The sequence below is a fragment of the Python bivittatus genome, unplaced genomic scaffold (assembly GCF_059951505.1).
Source record: "Python bivittatus isolate LINGU-HERP-01145 unplaced genomic scaffold, Pbiv_v1 ctg000330_np1212, whole genome shotgun sequence".
NCBI lineage: Eukaryota > Metazoa > Chordata > Lepidosauria > Squamata > Pythonidae > Python > Python bivittatus.
Genome location: NW_028277058.1, coordinates 30,552,429 through 30,567,369, shown reverse-complemented (window position 1 = coordinate 30,567,369; position 14,941 = coordinate 30,552,429). Strand labels below are relative to the sequence as shown.

The following is a 14,941-nucleotide window of genomic DNA, read 5'->3' as shown; positions in this document are numbered from 1 at the left end:
AGCCACATGCCATTTTTATTTTCTAAGAATTCCTATGGGACAAATGTTTTGTAAATAAAGTTTATGCTAGAAGTTGGTGTTTTGCTTTTCAGGGAGCTCTTTTCCTATTTTTTTCTGAAATTAAAATAATTTTTAAAATTAAAATCAGGGTATATGCCAGGGAGGTGTTCATGGGACCCTTGGCTTAGAATGAGGTGTAAACCAAATCATAATGCAAAATAATATGTAGGTCTCAAGCTCCATACAGCTCCTACCCTCATTTATAGTAAGCTAATTAAGGCAGAGTCTCTTTGAGTGACATGAAACTCTTCTACCCAGGTTGCTTTCCACCTGGGCTAAGTTATCATTTATGAAAGTTCTCACCCGATTCACTTGCAATCTCTTTTTGTTTATGTGTATTTTCTCTTCCACTCGTTTCTCAGGCACCCTGCGATCTTTCACAGTAGGCAAGAAACTACGATTATGGATGTCCAAATCCTATTGTTCTCTCAAACTTTTAATAGCTGTCTGTACTGAAAATTATTTTTTCCCAAGTATGAATCTCACAGAGATCTTTTTAGCAAGATTTATTAAGATGAAAGTTTTATTAAAATTAAAGATCCTCCAGCAAGTAAACTATTTTTAATTTAGAACCAATGTGTCTAATGTGTATATTAGGACAGGGACATTCTGATAAAGGAAGAACATTCAACTTTGGATCGCTTATCAGTCTGTTACATCTTCTAGAAATGAAATGCTCCAGAATACTACAAATGTTAGGCTCCCTTCCTTAGCACATTTGAACTTCTCAGATATTTAATGTGGCACAGCTATTAAGAAACCTTTATTATATATCTGAATAGGACCTCTGCAAACAGTTGATAACTCTGAAAGAGAAAGAACTTGTAGACACCTCTATACGTTCTTAAATTTAAATTCAGAACCTCTTTTTCACACCTCAGTGGAACTCCTACTTTATGTTTTTCATACTCACTGCTAGGTGACAGTTCATTACTGACATTTTCAGCGTTCCTGCTCTTGGAAACTCTAGCTCCCAAATATGTTATACAATGAATCACTTCTGAGAAGAGGATTAACTTATGGAAAGTGGCCTGTCTCAGCCAATTCCAACAAAGGCAAAAAGAAAAAGAGAGAGAAAAGCACTTTTTCCTTCCCATTTCTGGTTCCAGCACCCTCAAATTCCTTTCTACAGCAGTCTTAACTCCACTGTCACTGGTTCTTGGTAGACTATCCATTCTTCAGAAATGTGAATCAGTCTCAGAAGGGGAAATTCAAGACAGATCCCCCTTAAGATCTAATCCTCCAGGTCACCTTTGTCTATCAGGATAGTAGAAACCAAGACCTTCCCCTTCAATCATCTCAAAATCACTGAGATTGCAGTTGGCCTTCTCATCTCCACTCTGCTTCTTAAAGGCATATATCTTTGATTTAAAATAATTCATTCCATGATGTTCCCTTATTCCTGGACAGATCAGTCTTTCACAATACTGATTAGTGGATCCTTTTTGTATGAAACAGTCCAAGATGTTACATGTATTGGCCTTCCACTCCATACTCTTCTCAAATTCTGCCTAGCATGCCTTGGATCAACCACATGATAGACAGCTTTTGGACGTCTTGCTCTCTTGTGTTTAGGACTTTTTCCTCCTCCAAGATGCTCCTTCCAGGTAGATTTCACAACTAAGTTTCAGTCCAGCATAGCTTCTTTCCCAAAGATGACAGTTTTATCTTATATCAGTTAGATTTGTGACTGCTGAAGCCATTGCCATTGAACCATGAGACCAGCCCGATTCATTCCCTAGAGAATCTCATGCAAAAATCTCTGAACCTGTAAATTATGCTTCTAATGACTCTTTGGTTTACTTGACTTTTTGGGGGGAGGGGGCTATTGTCATCTGATGCTGATGCTGGGAATGTTTTGGAAGGCCTGTATTCCTGGAGTGAACAAATTGGTAAGAAGGCATATTGTCTTGGCCTTGAGGTTCAACAATCTTATCAAATGGTAGAGAACCCACTGTATCAGTCCAAGATGCTATTGCTTTACCATTCCTAATTCCTTTGCTTCCAGTCTTGTTGAAGACAAAAGAAAAGTCCTGGACCAAGTTAGGTTCTATGTCATCCATGTCTTACCATGCCAATATTTATAATATATTTATAAAAACAAAGGAAGAGGGAGGCCATTTCTTAAACGAATAGCCACTCCTGACTCTGTAATTTCTCCATTAGAATAATCAGACTCCTATTTTCCACAACATTCTGCATCCAGGGACAAGGAGGACAGAAAACTGATTAACTTTAAACACTAGAGAGATGCTACTTTTAAAAAGGCCATTCTCTTTTCAATCACCTTATAAGAACCTGTTTCTTTTCCAGGTAAGAATTTTGCTACTTACCCATGTGTGTGAATCACAGAGGCTATGATGAAAAAGGTTACTAACATGCAGGAATGGGCAAAAATGTTTTGTTTGGAAACACTTCAGATGGGAAATTTTGCAAAATGTCCTATCTTAAGCATAAAACAGGTTGTTCCAACTACCTTGGAAACATCTTGAGCTTGAGACAGAGGCATTCCAAAGTCGAGACACTGTTTTGAGCATGAGAGGACACCAAAATGGTAAAAACAAAAGTGGTTCAAACAAAAAACAGCAGTTTTGCAATCAAGATGGATGTTTTGCAAAATGTACTAGAAATCTTTCAAAATAAAACATTGTGCATGCCCATTCTTACCTGTAACGTAGTTCTTCAGGTGGTCATCTGTGAATTCATACAACCTGTCCATCTGCCCCACGTGGTGTCTTCACTGTGGAAACTCAGTGTTCTTTCATATCTGGTGTGTAAGTGTTAGGAACTGAAAGCATTTGGCAGGGATCTTGCCTAGTCATGTGTTATATATGGGATTGAGCTCCTGCCAAATTGGTAAACTATAGAAGTTTCTGAATGAAGCTGTACACAAGAGCATAACCAGTGTGTGTGAAGTCATTCCAAGAATTGCAGTTGCAGTTAAGTAGTTTGTTTGCACATACATTTTAGCAATAATTTCAAGAGAGGAGAAGGGAAGCATGTTCTTGTGGGAGTGGTTTTCAGTTTTGCAGAATATGATTTACCAAGCACATAACACACTATATTCTGGCATTGTGCCTGCTTACATCCCAGAATACTTCCTTATAAAAATTTGCCCAGAACCCTTCTGTCATGGAAATAAAGATTCTCTTGACCAGATTTTCTTCCTAGTGCCTGTATCGACTCATCCAGGTAGCAACAGTTTTTGGCAACAATATAGATGTGTCTGCTTGGCATTCTTCCACTTCCCGACTTGCATCATCTATAGCAAGCCATAATGATGACAAATACGTGATGACGCCATTGTGCAAATGAAACTATTATGTAATTATATGACATGACATCTAGGACAGGTATGTCCTGTCTCCAACTTTCCCTTCTTGAGGAAGGTTGTTGAGATGCAGACGTCATCATTTGGCCTTTTGCTGCCTCTGGTGAATGTTTCTGACACACTGGCAAACTATTGGCATACTGCTTCTGATATTGTGGCATCTGTGGAGAGTTGGGGGGGAGGGAAGGAGGAGGTGTCAACACAGGCAAAATGGTGGAAATGGCAATTGAATCCAAACACCATCCTTTTTGTATATGCATGGATGTTGACTCCACATACAAAAGGTGTGGGGCTTGTGTCATGATATCACTTCTACCATCTTACCTGTTTTGACCCTCCCTACAAATGTTGCTGGTACCCAATTTATAGTGATGGTACTTATAAAGTTTTGTAAAAGGCCATTAAGGCGATTAATTTTTTACTATTGCACCATTTCCCGCTGTCTGTCTTCCTAATACTAGTAAGATTAAATTATACACCATTCAAAATTAGTACATGTATTTGCTGATTTTGGCTGCTTAGCAGACATTGTTGAATAAATCAACTTGTCATTTGTAATATGCAGTGAACTGTGTTCTATCAGATAGTATCTGATATACAGACTAGGAGATAGAGCTCAAATATAGAGTTTTAAGTTCAAAAATAGTAAAATGAGACATAAAACTCCCCAAGGTTTTTGAAAATACTTTTAAAACGAATGTCCAATATGAGTTGTCCTAAATTATTACATGAACAGTGTCTCATTAGAAGATGAGGGAGAAAAATTCAAAGTTTATCCTAATGCCCCCTGACCAAATGAATCAGCTGGTCAGCCAGTAAATGGAGAAAAAACATTTTCCTGACATCTGTACTCTTAATCTTTGCATTACTTGTCCTGCTAACAAATTCATTTCATATTTAGTAGTCTGTGCCAGTACTTCTTTTGTTCCCTACCTTACCTACTCGCTGCCTTTATTTATATTCATGTCTGTATGGTACACCTTTGTGTGTCCTAATTGCAGGTGCTGTACACTTGTTGGTCTAACTGCTGGTCGCCATTTCATTCTGTCTGCTTATTTATAACATTCTTAAATAAGTATATCTGCAGTTAAACTAAATTAGCTTCTTCAATACATACATATATATTTACATGTACAAAGAAAGTGTGTGTGTTAATGTACAGGAATAGACATAGGCATACCATAACTAATATTTAAGGCACAGGCATACCATAGCTAATATTTATTATAGCATATTAAAACTCTCATATTGAAAAGCATCTTACACATGCATACAGAAACACAGAGAAAGTGTATTATTAAAGCACAAGCATTCTCTAATGTTTTTATAGCACAGTAGAACTCTCTTACCTTGAAAAGCATCTTACATGAAATTAATCATTGAAATAATTCTTCATGGATTTTAAAGAAACCCTGTAAACACTGTCAAAAATGGCTAATGACTTTTTTTTATTACGCTGCTTGTAGTTTGTCAGTGCACTGTAGGGTTACAGTGTAATTGTTGAAAATAAGAAGGGGACTTTTTTCAGCTTTGTATTGATTGTTACACTGTCCAGTGTTTATTTTCACTTTTTGTTTGACGAACTAAACTAGTTTGCTAGATAAACTAGTTTATGAGAAACAATTATAGAAAGATAACCTTTTCATTTTTTGCAACATGTGTGCAGATGTTGCTTAAATGTTTTCCATGAAATGTATTTAATATTGAAACTTGAGCTAAATTAATAAAACAAGAGAGATGAAAATTTGTTTTTGGTTTGTGGTTCACTTGTACTAAGCTGAAAACAAACCATGTTAAGACACCAATGCATTAATTAAGGTGTTGGACTGGGGTTACCAAATTCAAGTTTCCACTCAATCATAGATCTAAATAGGTCTTTTGGCCAAGTAACTCACATTGGAGTCCCAGGCGAAAGGTAGGATATAAATTAATCTGCACTGGTTAGATTCCACTTTGAATATTGTGTCCAGTTCTGAGCAGCATATTTTAAGAAGTAATCAAATAAATTAGAAAAGATTGAGAGAAGGGTGATAGGAGTGATCAGGAAACTAAAAACTAAGACCTATGAAGACGGATGAAAGAATTTGGGGCTGTTTAGTTTTTAGAATAAAAGGCTAATATGAGATCATTCATTATTCAAGTGTTTGAAAATAGAAAACCAAGACTTATTTTCTGTCATGTCACAATTCAGGATGCTAAAAACTGGATTTAAATTAAGGGAAGACAGATTGCAGTTGAATGCTAAAGCAGTTTGACAGCAGAACCAAGTAGCTAGAGAAGTGGTAGTTTCCCCTATATTAGATATGTTTAAGGAAGACTAGAGAGCCTTTTATTGAAATGTGTTAATTCTGATTTCTTCATGGACCAGGGGGTGAATTTAGTAAACTAAATGGTTCCAGTGTTATAATTCTTTGACTCAACAACCAATATACTCTTACCACTTTACTTGGATCATGTCAAAAAGCATGAAGATGGCTATGTTTGGGAAAAGAGAGCAATGTGGTAGGAAAGGACTGAGCTATAGGCTTGTGCATTTGAGAGATAAATGGAAAAAGGAAGATATAACCCATTATTTTATCCCATCAACTATCTGTATTGAAATATCCCTTACCATGATTCTGATGATGTTGTATTGAAAAATTAATGTACCAGTTTGTATAACAGCATAGAACAAAGTGTTTTTCCAGAACATTAAGTACTCTGCATGCTATGATGAGAATGCTGTAAGTTTGTTGTAGATTCTATTCTACATTGAAAACCACAAACATCCAAGTTTATGGATTTGTTTTCATGCTTCTTGGGTGGAAATAATTACTTGCAAGGCAATGGCTCATTCATCATCATCGTATTAAACTGACATTAAGTAAATATATTTTCATTGTTGAAATTCAGGAAATGCTATAAATAAAATAGTCATGTTTACTTAGGTGATTTCAATATGTAAAGCTTGGTTTATGCTGGCTCCTCCCAAATAATAAACAGATTACTTTGTTTCTTATAAATCTTCAATGGCTCACTATGTGTGAACAAACGGTAGTCCAAGGGATCATGATTATTATACAGATAATGGTTAATGCATTTTGAATGTTATGCTTTTATATTACTAAGTACACAAATTGTAACATTATTTGGTTGTGGATCATCTCACACTTAATCCAGGCCAGAGTATGTAGCAAATATAGTTCTCCTTTACAATAAAAGAGGAGATAAGATGTCACAGGAGTCCTGAAAGAGAAGGGTTTTTTGTTTAATGCCTCCTTCTATTCATTCTAGCTATACAATGAATAAAAATATTAATTCTAGAAATATTTGAATATTTCAGATTGTCCTTGAAAAGGAAGAAAGCCTCCAAAACATTCTTCTCAGATATACATTGTATTTCTGGCCTCCAGTAAAATCTCCTCTATTTTAGTGATCCTTTTTAGAGTCCCTGCTATGGTTGATTTGTTCTTTGTGAGTAGTTAACACTTTCTCTTATTTAAGGATGGAGCAGCATACTCTTTGTACTTATTCATCTGGCCGGTCATTAAAGTACTTTAAAGTTATTTAAAGTTTGTGAAGAAGTCTTGTGAAGAAGTCTTGTGACCTTTTCATCAAAGTAAACAATGTTTATTAACTATAGTTCATACAGACTTCTTTAGACTTCAATTCATTCCAAATTTTGGTAAATAGTTCCACATTACATGAACATATGTGAACCTTATTTATCTTCTGTCTTCTAATACTCTTCAGTTGTCTATTCAGAAACCTGTCAGTTTAGAATCTTCTAAAACTCTTTCAAGTAATAATAATGATTTAGGAATTTGGGGTGCTGCTAATGCATCTGGTCCAAATTGTATGGTCACGAGATGTTTTAAATGCACATATTGCCATTCTGCAATTTTAGACAGTTCAGATTCTTCTTGCAACACCACAGATGTTTTAAAAGGTTGCTTAAAAATAGGTTGATCAAGAGTATTAATATCATTTTTTTGCCCATGAATTCCAGGAGTGTCAGTTTCTCATGGGAATAAGGATCACGTTTAGGCTTTCTTCCCACCAACATCCGAATATGCACCAAGCCTTTAAAGTAGGAAGACAGTTGATTGGGTAGCAAAACAAAGTCAAACCCCTATCAGAATTTCAGAGGAGAAAATAGTAACTTTCTAGTTGTGTCTATCAATGTTTTTTGAAAAGAATAATTTAAAGTCCATGAAGAACTAGAGGTTAGACCCCTCCCTTTAAAATAAAGTTATATAGATAAAGAAAGATAAAGAAAGATAAAAATGGATAAAGAAAACATGGGGCCTGTCTATCCTATAAAATCTTTCTCAATATCATAACAGTATTTTTAAATTGCAGATATTAACAGTTAATCTCAAGTATATATCAATCTTGGTCTAACATTCATTTTACTGATACTTATTCTTTCCCAAAGACTCATAACATTTTTAATCATTACTCCTGTCGGTACTGATCTGAGATAAACAATCAGTAATATTTACCTCAGCAAACATTGAAATTAATGTTGAGGCATTAAAGATTGAAACTGTAACTAAAAAAACAGGTTTTACTCGAGTCCATTGATACTTTACAACTTATAGGAAGTATACTATATTTATTCCTAAATGAATAATCTGGAAATTCATTATATTATTGTACTATATCCATAAAATTTGGTACAGAATTCTCACAATCATGAATAAGTTATAAAGTATCATCAGTAAAAAAGCAATTTGTGTTCAAAATATCCTTCAGTAGTGTACTCAAGCAGGTGAAAATTTCCAAAGTCAGATTAAATATAAAAAGAGATAATGGACATCTTTGGTGAATTCCATGAAACATTTTGTTGGGTGAAGAAATAATTCCACATTTTGCAATAACTCTGTCTGATGGATTATAATACCACATTTTAATCCAGTTAGTAAAAACAGAAGGGAATCCATATTTAACCAAAGCACATTCTGAAAATTTAAACTTTCGCCACAAAACAAGCACTGCCCAATCCAATTTATCTGACTGAATATATATCTGTTATTAATCTGATATTCTCCAGTGCATAGTATCATTTTATTAAACTGAATTGAGTGGGGTAGGTTACTGAGGGTAATATATGTAGAAGTCTTTGTATTAAATTCGTGCTCAGCATTTTAGCATCTACTGTTAACAGTGAAATCAGAAGATAAATTTCACAATCACTGGAACTATACCAGCCTTCAAAATTACTGTTATAAAAACATTAAATGAGAAGGAAGCAAATTATTCCAAAAGTCATTATTATAAACTTTCAACAATGTAGGAACAAAGAAATCAGTAAATGTCTTATATCAATTTCTTGGGAAATCATCTGGAACAGGAGCTTTGCCACTTTCCATTTCTTTAATGGTGTCAATTAATTATTGAAGACATAATGGTGCAGATTTATAGGCAGCTTGGTCACGGGGAATATTTGGACAGTTTATTTTATTTAAAAAATTAATTTATTCATTCTTGACCCCTGAATCTAGGTTATGGTGTTAGGTATAAAAATTGCTGATTTTTCAAGTTCAAGTCATTATATATTTTACCTTGAGAGTACTGTATTATTTGTTTTCAGAGACCATTTTAAATCAACCTGGCTAAGAAGAGCTTGTAGCAAACTCCAGTCCTTAGGTCCCTCTTTAGAAAGCCTCATCCCATTCGGGTTTGAAAATGCCAGGAGTCATTTTAAGCAGTGTATCTGAGCTGAGTTTGGACTGGTTACTTCTAGGCTGAGTTTGATCTGGTTACTTCTGAGGAAGTGGTCAAGATCCTTAGGTTGTTGTGTTCTATCACCTATGTATTAAATCCTTGTCCCTCCTAGTTGGTCAAGGCCTCCCGGGAGATGACAGGTAGCTGGGTCCAGGCAGTGGTGAATGTTTCTTTGTGGGAGGGGGCAGTTCCACCTGTCTTGACAGAGGCAGTGGTCTGTCTGTTCCTCAGGAGGTCATCACTGAACCAAGTAGTGCTGAACAAATTTTGTCCTGTCTCCAACTTTCCCTTCTTGAGGAAGGTTGTTGAGAAGGTAGTAATCCTACAGCTTCAAAGGGCTCTGGAGGAAGCAGATTATCTGGACCCTTTACAGTCATGTTTCAGGGCAGGTTATTGCACCAAGGCTGCATTGATTGCACTTGTGGATAATCTCTGGCAAGCCTGGGGCAGGGGTTGTATCCATCCTGGCCCTACTTGATCTCTCATCAGCTTTTGATACTATCAATTATAATAATTCTGAGCTGGCTGAAAGGTTGGGAGTGGGTGGCACTGTCCTTTTCTTCTCCTTCCTCCAAGACTGGTTCCAGACAGCTTTGGTGGGGGGAAGAAGTTTAGCCCTAGGCCCCTGCTTTGTGGGGTACTTCAGGGCTCAACTCTCTTTCCGCTCCTATTTAACATCCAACTGAAACCTCTGGGTGAGGTCATCCGGTGGCATGGGGTTCAGTATCGTCAGTATGCTGACGATACTGAGCTGTACATCTCTGCCCCAGGCTGCTCAAGTGATGCCATCAAGATGTTTTCACAGAGCCCAGGGACTGTATGGTCCTGGATGGGAAGAATCAGTTTTGTCTCAACTCTGACAAGACCAAGTGGCTGTAGGTTTTATGGTGCCCATATCTGGAGATTAGTCATCTTTGACTTTGGTTGGGGTGGCACTCTACCAGTCAGAGCTGGTGCACCGTCTGGGGGTTCTCCTGGAGTAACGGCCTCTGCTCAAAGAGTACATGGCAGCTGTAGCAAGGAGGGTCTTTGCACAAATACTTCTTGTGCATCAGTTGCACCCTTTCCTATATCGGGGCATTGCTCATTGTCACTCATGTCTCAGTCACCTCCCAATTGGACTATTGCAATGTGGTATATATGGGGCTGCCCTTGAAGAGCATTCAGAAGCTTCAGCTGGTCCAGAATTCAGCAGCATGGGCAGTAGTGGGCGCCCCTCAGTATGCCCATGTCACACCACTGCAGTGGGAGCTGCACTAGCTCCAAATAGGCTTCTGGGTGCAATTCAAGGTGCCAGTTGTCACCTTTAAAGCCCTACATGGCATGGGACCAAGTTATTTGTGGAACAACCTATCTTTGATGGTTTATGCCCGTCCTGCTAGATTGGGCAGGTGGGCATGCTCCGGGTTCCCTTGGTGAAACAATGTCAGTGGTGGGACTTTAGAAGTGTGCCTTCTCTGTCATGGCACCTACCTTATGGAACAGTCTCTCCAGGGAGTTACAAACGGCCCTGACCCTGTTAGCTTTCAGGAAAGTGGTAAAGACCTAGTTTTCACCCAGGCACTAGAGCCAGGATGTTGATGGGCCTAACATAGGTGGTTTATGTTCAATGATGTTTATTGTTTTAAATGGTCTTTTTAGTGCATTGTGATTTTATTTTGTTGCTGCCCTTCTGGTAGATGGGCAGTTATATAAGTTTGTTTAATAAATAAATAAATTATCTAGCAATGCTCCATCAAAATACAAAGATAAGTAAAGTATCTGAGTAAATTCCTAATGTTAAGCAGAATGATGTAAGTGATTAGTGAAGACATTCAGTAAATGGTACAATAAAATTACATCAGCAACTAATATGTAGAGAATAGCATCATTCTGTGCATGGGTTCCGCATTTGTCTCGAGTTCGCCACCTGCACATGTATATATATGAATGAACACATTTATCTATAGTGCAGCTGCTTGGAAACATAAAAAGTACTATAGACAGTCTTTTAGCAATGAGCAGATAAAGAACCATTTTTACTGTATCTGAACTGCCATACTACCTCTGCATCTTGTTTCTGGAACTGCAGTTTAGATATATTTTTGCTGTTGACAATGAGCTAGCTAAATATGATTATTAAGCATTAAGTTGTAAAAATCAAAAGTCACAGATTACTATCAATTTTTAATTAGTATGAATTTTTGGACAGTAGCAGAAATCAGTTCAGGTTATCAGTATTCAGATGTGCAGATCATTATTTAACTCTGTGTGGCTATGTATTTGTCACGTTATGTCACAGCCTAAAATTACCATTATATACAAAAAATATCTACTTTAAATTATTAAACCAATTTGTGTAATTGTATCTTTTGTGCAGTAGGTAGGGGGGGGAAATCAGTCCACTTATTTATTATCTGATTTATATCTTGCCTTTCATTCAGGAGCTCAAGGTAGCATATATAGCACTTCTTCCTCAATTTTTCTCCATAACAACAAGCCTGTAAGATAGACTGGGCTGAGAGAGAGTGACAGCCCAAAGTCACCCAATGAACTTCCATGACTGAAGAGTGCACTAGAAACTGGGTTTCTCTGGTTTCAGTCCAACATCTCAATCACAGCAATCCATGTTTCTTTGCTCTTTTTACATTATCAGAATCTGCAGTAAGTAAATTCAATTTTCTTTTTAAGGAATTTTATGGAAAGAAGTTCATACATCTCTGTTTACTACAACCCTATCACACTAAACTATAGGTTGTATAATCATGTTTTCTTGAATAGGCCATGGTTTAGGGAACCACTGTGGCTTAGTGTAATGTGTGAATCCAGTCTAAATGTTTGACGTAATACTGTTGGTTATAGGTTATTATACAATATGTTTTACCACGTTAGATGAGGATGCCTTCAGTTCTACAATTTTTATGGGTTGCATTAAATGGGAGATGATCCCTTTTCCAAGAAATGGCAGGAATCTATGGCCACTTGTCACAGCCTTTGACCTACATTAAGAGTTTTATTATGTAGAGAAATACTTTTTTAAAAAGAAATGGATTCAACAGTTTTAATTTTTATGACACGGACAGTTATTTGCATGTAGTAGGCAGTTTCATTTTCAATGTGTGACATAATGTGTACACAGCAATTACTAACTCAAACAGTAGAATCACCTTCTACAGCAAGATAATTTATATCTGAGATGGAAAAGAAATTAAATTTGCTTAGATTCCCATTACACTTGTCAGGCTAAGGGGCTGGTGCTCAGTGTCAGTGGTCTGAGGTTGAAGCAGCTGCTTGGGCCAGGACTGGTTTGAGGACCACTGGTTGTAGCAGATTCGGTCCCACCCTATTTGGCTAACTCATTCATCATCTGTACTAACTAATCCATATGGGTTACCGTTTGTTTCTGATGCTAGAGCAGGATACTGTACTGGCAACTTGAGCAATACTAACAATGTTGCATGAGTGTCTGTAGATATATTTTAATCCCTGGTGTCTTGGTGAACAATCTCATCCCATAGTGATAGAAGTAAAAAATGGTAAATCAAGCTATCAGGGTTCATATCAGAGCTTGGCATGACTTAATTCATTGTTTAGCAATTGAACTTGCAGAAGATTGCCAGATGCCACTCTGCTAGATGAGATTCTTTATTACAGGCAAGGTTGAAGTCATATACACAAAAGTGAATTGCTTTTGGCAGTGCAAACAAATAAAAACCCTTATATAGGTCAACTCCAGAGTTTAAACTCTAGACTTTTTCTTCCTGTCTTTCCTATTGATGTATACCAAGTGATTTACATAATTACATTATTCATGTAATGGCTTTCTGTGAACTAGTTGCCCCTCACCGTACTCAATCTTTACAAATAGGGGCTACAAATCAAAGTTAGTTCACCTTATTAAGGAAAGGATCTAGGAAAGCATTGGAACAAATATGCCTCCTTTCCAAATGTAGCAGCAGACCATTTTTTCTCCATTTCTTTCCTTCTATTTCTTTTTCTCCAATTGACATGTTGCATGTTCTGATTCTTCTAACAAGGAATGAATGATTGTGCTCCTTCTTCATCAAATATAATTTAGTTTTCCCTATCAGATGCTATGGTTTAGGTCCAGGAATTGCTTTTCTGGGTGGCTTTCTTATACCTGTTCCCCTATTGCATCTTCTCTTTAGGCTGCTTTCAAACTAACCCTGAATGAGCATTAAGACATGCAGCTTAAGTGGAAAGTCAAGAGAAACACAGAAAACCATTTTCAATAAATTGAAGTTTGCATTTAACATGTAAGAAAATGTGTAGATTTTGTAGCCTGCATTTGTAGAAATTGGAAATGCATACATTCATTTCTCATGAGTTCCAAAGAATAACTTGTCAGTAAGCAGTTATAAATAATTTCTTATTGGAAAGAATTACCATACTCTATTGGAACTGTGACATCATCAGAAATCTGTATCTGTAAGGTGTTTTCCAGTGTTCTGTTGCTGACGCCAACCATTTCTTGACACATTATACAGACATCTAGCTTTCAATTATTGATTAGATTATTCTTTTCTCATTCATCATGGAATGAGTCTATAGTCTACATTCATTATAGAATGAGACTATAGATGAGAATTACAGACACTAATAGGCCTAATTTTATTGTCCTTTCAAGGACCTCTGTGTTAATTACCTGACTGACATTTATTTATCACAGATTTGAGTGTCATTCAGGAATGTTTAAGATTGTCCATTTATCATTTTGATTTTTTGATTGATGTAAACAATTATGGATATGCTAATACGGAAGATGTAGAACCAAGCAGTTGAAGTGGTAAGCAAACTCTGTTATTTGATACAGAGTTTTTGAACTACAATGAACTCTGTTGGCAGCATCTATCTTCTCTTGATTGTTCCTGATACAATTTATTAAAAATTCTAATACATTTTGATTAGCATTTGAAAACTAAATGCTATGGCAACCAAAAAGGTTAGACAAAATGTGATTTCTTACATAATGAAAGATAGAAAAATCAAATTATATATAATTCTGTGTGGATGTTGCTGTCTTTCCTTGTTGAAATGATTGTATTTATCTTTCTGAAAATACAAGGCTAGCTGTGGATTTTTAAAATTTAACATAACAACTGTCTTCTGATAGAAGTTTAACAGCTAAGATTTACTTGACTCTACTGTTAACTTTTGACAGCTAGTTAAATAAAGAAACTGGAAGCAATGTAGAAGCCAAGTACTTTTCTAGAAGTGCACTGACTCATAGTCTCTTACAGATTGATGATTAAATGCAGCTCAGGCTGCAATCCATAAAAATTGTGTGTGGGCTTGCTTTTTGTTTCTGCTAGCATTTCATGCTGGGAGTTGGCCAGGAAATAGAAAGGGATGTAAAAGAAATCTCTTTTAGAGCAAAAAATTGCATGATCCACCAAAATGGAATCCATCATGGCACATGTAACAGTAATGTACATAGTATCCACTTGTGTCTGTCATTCATGTTTCACAGTGTTTCTATAAAGCAATATGCACTTGAGAAAGTTATGTACAAAACTGTGCTTGTTAGGGAGAGATTGTGGATAACAATAAAAGCAGCAAGTTCAATGGAATTGTATATTAGGCAAATATATGTGACACTGAAGTGGAGTAGATTTTGACATATTTAGAAGAGATTAGTATTTTCATTGGGGTTTAGCACTACTGTACTAAACCGCAGTGCTTCTTCAGTATGAGGTAATGATAGCATGAAAGCAGCAGGCAAAAGATAAGGCTTTTATAAAAGTTAGGGCAGAGGTAGACAGTCTTGTGGCTATCAAGAACTGCATTTCTTCAGGATAATTTGAGGGGATGCTGAAGCAAACAGTAACAAGGAGCAGAGAA

At 36.4% G+C, this 14,941-nt stretch overlaps 1 protein-coding gene across 2 annotated transcripts in view; it reads left to right on the top strand.

Moving 5' to 3' along the window:
- CDK17 (cyclin dependent kinase 17) overlaps positions 1-14,941 on the top strand; it is a 94,545-nt gene that overhangs the window by 17,823 nt on the left and 61,781 nt on the right. The gene's annotated exons all lie outside the window — the stretch shown is intronic.